This window comes from Rattus rattus, chromosome 2, assembly GCF_011064425.1.
Source record: "Rattus rattus isolate New Zealand chromosome 2, Rrattus_CSIRO_v1, whole genome shotgun sequence".
Classification (NCBI taxonomy): Eukaryota; Metazoa; Chordata; class Mammalia; order Rodentia; family Muridae; genus Rattus; species Rattus rattus.
Window position 1 is genome coordinate 152,389,931 of NC_046155.1, and position 6,116 is coordinate 152,396,046.

Genomic DNA, 6,116 nt, shown 5'->3' on the forward strand with positions numbered 1-6,116 from the left:
AAGGAGCGAACTCATGAAACTTTCAGTTGACAGACTGTCGCATGTTAGTTCCATTCCTTGGTTCCAAAGGATCTGAGAGTCTCTAATGAAGAAGCTGGAGTCCAGGGGGCATTGTGACATCATCGGTCATGTGTTTTGGATTCAGTATGTCATAGGTACTTCAGCCATAAGTTCTTGTGTACATTAATGCCCAGCACTACCAAAAGGTCGGCACGACTGCTATAACCCCACTTACCTAGTGAGAAAATGAAGGTTTAGGAAGTCCACTTGACTTACACCAGGGGGCAGGCACCAGGCAGACCACTGATGTGAGGTCAGATTTTAAAATGTGTGTCACTATGACTGCTTCCAATGAAACAACCTGCAGTCTATGAAAATGATACATCTGTTATTTTGAGACAGGGTCTCTTGTAGTCCAGGCTGGCCTCAAGCTTGCTATATAGCAAGCTTGGACCCTGTCCTTAACCCCTAACCCATTTCTTCCATCTACCTCTATTTTTAGCCCTACAAGACCTCTCCTATCTTGAAGATAGGAGATCCTCTGGAAGATCCTTGAAGATATCCTCCTCTGGAAGGAGAAGGAGGCTTCCTCAAAATACTTGGTACTTACATTCTTCAATGCCCATGGTCAGTCCATCACTGGTCCTCTTCTAGATTATCAAAAGTCACAGAATTGCTGGATTTTTTTTCCAAAGAGGAGCAGGAGGAGGAAGAGGAAGAGGAGGAGGAGGAAGCCACCTCCATTTGACACAATGTTTTGCTTCCCAACTGTTCTATGGCCAATTTCCTTTTATGATCAAATATCCTAGATGAGTGGTCTACCCAAAAGTCCCTTCTTTTGAATCTACACCTTTTCTCACGTATTTCATTCTGATCTAGCCCCTACCTTAGAACTTAGATGCTTGCTCAGACATAACCAAAGATCTCTCTCTCTCTTTCTCTCAAATATAATAACATATTTTGTTACCTCGGACCCTCACATACTGCCTAGGTGCAGAATGTATACCCTCTACTAATGTTCTTTCTTACTTGCAACTGCATACATACAGAAGACTATAGAGGGTCTTCTCCCTGTGTTGTTTTGCTAAAGATAACCATACTTTACATGGGAAGAAGGAACTTTCTTTCCCCCATACCCCCTGCTCTTGCAACAATACATCTGAGTCATTAAAATAAATCTTACAGAACCATATGTAAGAACCATAGCCATAAAATCCTAGCCTTAGGCAGGTTAAGGCAGGAGGATCTCTGTGAGTTCAAGGCCAGCAGCTACTTAGTAAATTCCCTTCCAGTCAGAGCTCTATAGCAAGACCCAGTCTCAAAACAACAAACTCTGCACTCTTTTAGTTTGCTTTGTTTTGATCCGAAGGCAGCAGAAGGGGACTGGATTTGTTTCACATTGGGCTTAGCATGAGCATAAGCAGACTTCAAAGCCTTACTCCACACTTTCAAACTTTCTTTAATAAGGCCACACCTTCTTCAGTAAAGCCACACATTCCTAATATTCCTACTCCCTATGGGCACTTAAACACATGAGTCTGCGGGGATCAAACCTAGTCAAACCACCACACAGACCTTATATAACAAAAACCCATTCAAAGGATCATCTACCATGATCAAGTAGGCTTTACATCCAACAGATGCAGGTTCAATATAAGAAAGTTGACCAATATAATCCACCGAAGAAACAAATAAACAGAAAGAAAGGAACTGCAGGATCTTCTAGTCAGAGAAGAGCCTAGCTTTAGAGCCAAGGTATTTATTAATAAACGTAGTTTGAGTCTGAGTCTTTATTTCTGGGAACATGGGGCTGGGAGGAAGAATCAGGCATAACTTTGATACAATTCCACTAAAATCAAGGCTGCCACTCCCTCCATATCTATTCAGTACATTACTTGAGTTCTAGAGCAATAAGACAACTGAAAAAGGTAAAGGGGATACACGTTGGAAAAGAATAAGTTAAAATATCTTTACCGGCATGTGATACAATAGTGTTTAGAAGTGACCCTAAAGATTGTACTGGTGAATGCCTACAATTGATGATCACTTTCAGCAAAGTAGCTGGATGCAAAATAAACTCAGAAAAATCAGTAGCCCTCCCATATACAAACGACAAATTTACAAGAAATCAGAGAAACAACATCTTTTTACTGTTGCCCCAAATCATATGTAATATCTTGGGGCTAACTCTAACCAAGCAAGTAAAACACTTTTATGATAAAAATGAAAACTTCCAGGAAAATTTTGAGGAAGGTGGAAAGATCTCCCATGCTCATGGACTGGTGGGATTAACAAAGCAAAAATGGCCAGCCTAAAAGATCTCCATTTGATATTAGTGAAGCCATTTCTTAAGAATGAGAATCTTTTAAGCTGGCCCTTGCTTAACCCTTAAACATTAGACAATAGACCAGGAAATACAGAAAGCACATGCCCACCCACTCTATAGGAAGCTGCCCAACCATAAGAACAGATGGTATAGATCGTATTTACTGCAGGGCAATTACAAGGCAGGAATCATCTCCGGGAAGCTGACTGACCACTATAGATTGTGCTGCAGGACGAAAAACATATATCAAGTTAGATGTCCTTGGTACTGACATAGCTGTGCTGACATAGCTATAGCCTTGTCCTGGGAACTCCAGGAGAGAAACATCTGCCAAGTCAGATATCCTTGGTCCTTGTCCTGGGAATCCCAGGATGGGAAAACATATATCAAGTCAGACGTCCTTGGTACTGAAATGGCTGCGCTGATATGGTTGCGGCCTTGTCCCAGGAACTCCAGGACGAGAAACACCTGCCTAGTCGGATATCCTTGGTACTGAAATAACTGAGCTAATGAAACTGTGTAACCTTAAATGATTATATATATATAAGCTGTACATTTCTGCTGGTCTGGGTTCTTCACATCCTCCAGCGTGAGGACCGTGTTGAGCCCCAGTACACTGGTATCCCAAGTAAACCTCTTGTTTTTACATCAAGACTGAGTCCCGTGTGTTCGTGGGGTGGTAGGTGTCCTTAGGACTGGAGTGAGAGTCTCCTCTGTCTGAGGGTCTTTCAGCCTACCAAAAGCAATCTATAGACATTCCAATACAATGGTTCACAGATCTTTTCTTTAAAGATCTATTTACAATATATAAGTACACTGTAGCTGTCTTCAGATACACCAGAAGAGGCATCAAATCCCATTACGCATGGTTGTGAGCCACCATGTGGTTGCTGGGAATTGAACTCTGGACCTCTAGAAGAGCTGTCAGTGCTCTTAATCACTGAGCCATCTCTGCGGTCCTGATTCGCAGATCTTGAAAGGACAATTTTCAGCCTCCTAACAGAAGGACAAAAACCCAGGATATCTAAAACAATCCTGAACAATGAAGGAAACAAACGCTGGAGGTCTCTGGAGGTCTCAGCACTCCTGACGTGTATTCCTCACAGAGTTATGATAATACAAACAGCATAGTATTGGCATAAAAACAGACACATTGATCAAGGAGATTGAATTTAAGACCCAGAAATAAATTCATGCAGATATTGACACCTAATTCTTGATAAGGAAGCCAGAAATTCACAATGGACAAAAAAAAGACATCTGGTACTGGTCAAACTGGCTATCTGCATGTAGAAGATTAAGAATAGATCCATGTCTATCACCATGCACAAAACTCTAATTCAGGTGGACCAAAGACCTCAACATATACCAAACATACTGAGCCTGATATAAGAGAAAGCGGACAATGGCTGTTGTTGAAGACTGTGCCCCTAGCATCTCGGTAGCCATTTTGTTCCATGCCTGCCAGCTATTTCATATTGTCGCTATGATACACCTGCCAGTCATTTTCACAGACAAATGATTTGACTTAGAGTAGGGTGAGGCTGACCACACACCCTGTTATGTTCTGGATGCTAAGGGGTTTGTAAAAAACCACATGGTGGGGGCTGGAGAGATGGCTCAGCGGTTAAGAGCACCCAACTGTTCTTCCAGAGGTCGTGAGTTCAATTCCCAGCAACCACATGGTGGCTCACAACCATCTGTAAAGAGATCCGATGCCCTCTTCTGGTGTATCCCCAGCCCGAAGATCCGATGCCTCTTCTGTATCTGAAGACTGTATATATATAATAAATGAATAAAGCTTTAAAAAAAAAAAGGAGTGGCTTCCTTCTGTAGCAGATGGGAAGAAATTCTGAGACCCACTGCCAGGCAGTGTGCGGGGGAAGCAGGGCTTGAAACACACCAAGTGGGTCTCTGATTCCTGTGCCTGCTCTCGGGGCTCTCTTATTTTTCTGTTGGCTTGTCCTGTCCAACTTCAAGATGATGGTTTTTGTTTCACCTTATTATATTTTACTGTGTTATGTTTGGTTGTTATCTCTTAGAAGCCTGTTCATGTCTAATGAGAGACAGAAATGGACCCTGATGGAATCGGGAGTGGGGAGGGGCTGGGAGGAGCAGAGGGAGGGAAATTTGTATTCAGATTATATTGTATGAGAAGAGAATCTATGTTTAACAAAATAGAAAGAAAGACAACTAGAAGTGCAATTTTCCATGTCTGGAGTCCACTATCAACTTTTCCAGCTCTGGCCTGTGCAGCACACAAGCTTCTCTCCTAGGCACTGGCTGGCTCTACCCCACTCTCGCTGCCGTTCTGGGCAGTCCGCCCATGGCTCCTGGTATCTCCAAAATGCTGGGGTCTTCTGCTGCAAGTGGGCTGTGCTGAGCCCAGGTCTTCTGGAGGAGCAGCCAGTGCTGTTAACCCCTGAGCCCTCTCTCCAGCCCCTGCTTGTTTTATCTTGATCACTGCAAAGGTCTCAGCCCAGCTGCCCAGCATCAAATACAGCAGCAAAGCCAAGGTTTCATCTAGTGGCCTCAGCTGCTCTCCATGACCCCTTAAGACCTTCCAAACCAGCACCACCTGGGTGACTCTTCCATAAAATGGCTATTTTCAATGACCAGTTTTCTCAACTCCCTGCCAGCCCTTTCAAACATTTCTCCCAACTGTTCATCCCTTAGTTTCCCAAGAGTGTGCTTAAACAGTCCCTTCTCCCAGTCTTCCAAACGGTAACAAATGGTCTAGCCTATCTGCTGAGCTTAGCTACTTCTGGCTCAACTGTCTTCTAATGCAATCTTCTGCACCAACTGCCGCCTTCTTCTTCTTCCTCTTCTTCTTCTTCTTCTTCTTCTTCTTCTTCTTCTTCTTCTTCTTCTTCTTCTTCTTCTTCTTCTTCTTCTTCTTCTTCTTCTTCTTCTTCTTCTTCTTCTTCTTCTTCTTCTTCTTCTTCTTCTTCTTCTTTCTTCTTCTTCTTCTTCTTCTTCTTCTTCTTCTTCTTTCTTCTTCTTCTTCTTTTTCTCTCTCTCTCTCTCTTCTCTCTCTCTCTCTCTCTCTCTCTCTCTCTCTCTCTCTCTCTCTTCTGCTTTCACCCCCTTTCCCTTTTTTTTTTTTTTTTTTTTTTTTTTTTAAATAACCTATCCAGTTCCCAGAAATTCAAGAAGCAAATAACACTGAAGCTCTCAGGGTCAAACAGTTCTAGCAGCTAAGAATTCTTAAAGGGCCAGAAGAGTAGCAGCTGGCGATCCTTTAAAGGGCCAGGCCATGTGCACAAGATAATTCACGCTACACTCTTTTTTTTTTTTTTTTTTAAAGATTTATTTATTTTATGTATGTGAGTACACTGTCACTCTCTTCAGACACCAGTAGAGGGCATCAGATCCCATTACAGATGGTTGTGAGCCACCATGTGGTTGCTGGGAATTGAACTCAGGACCTCTGGAAGAGCAGTCAGTGTTCTTAACGGCTGAGCCATCTCTCCAGCCCCCACTACACTTTTTTTTTTTTTTCGAGCTGGGGACCGAACCAGGGCCTTGCGCTTGCCGGCAAGCGCTCTACCACTGAGCTAAATCCCCAACCCCACTACACTCTTATATAACCAAGTTCAGCTGCCGGCACAAGGTATATAACCTTAGGCAAGTCTTGAACTCAGCTACTGTGTGTTTCCAGAAGATTTCGCGTCAATAATGCTAGTCTTTTTTTTTTCTTTTTAAAAATGACTTCTTTTATCTTCTTTCATTTATTTTTTTAAGACAGCCAAATCTTTTATCATTATTTTTAAATTGGGGGAATGGGTCT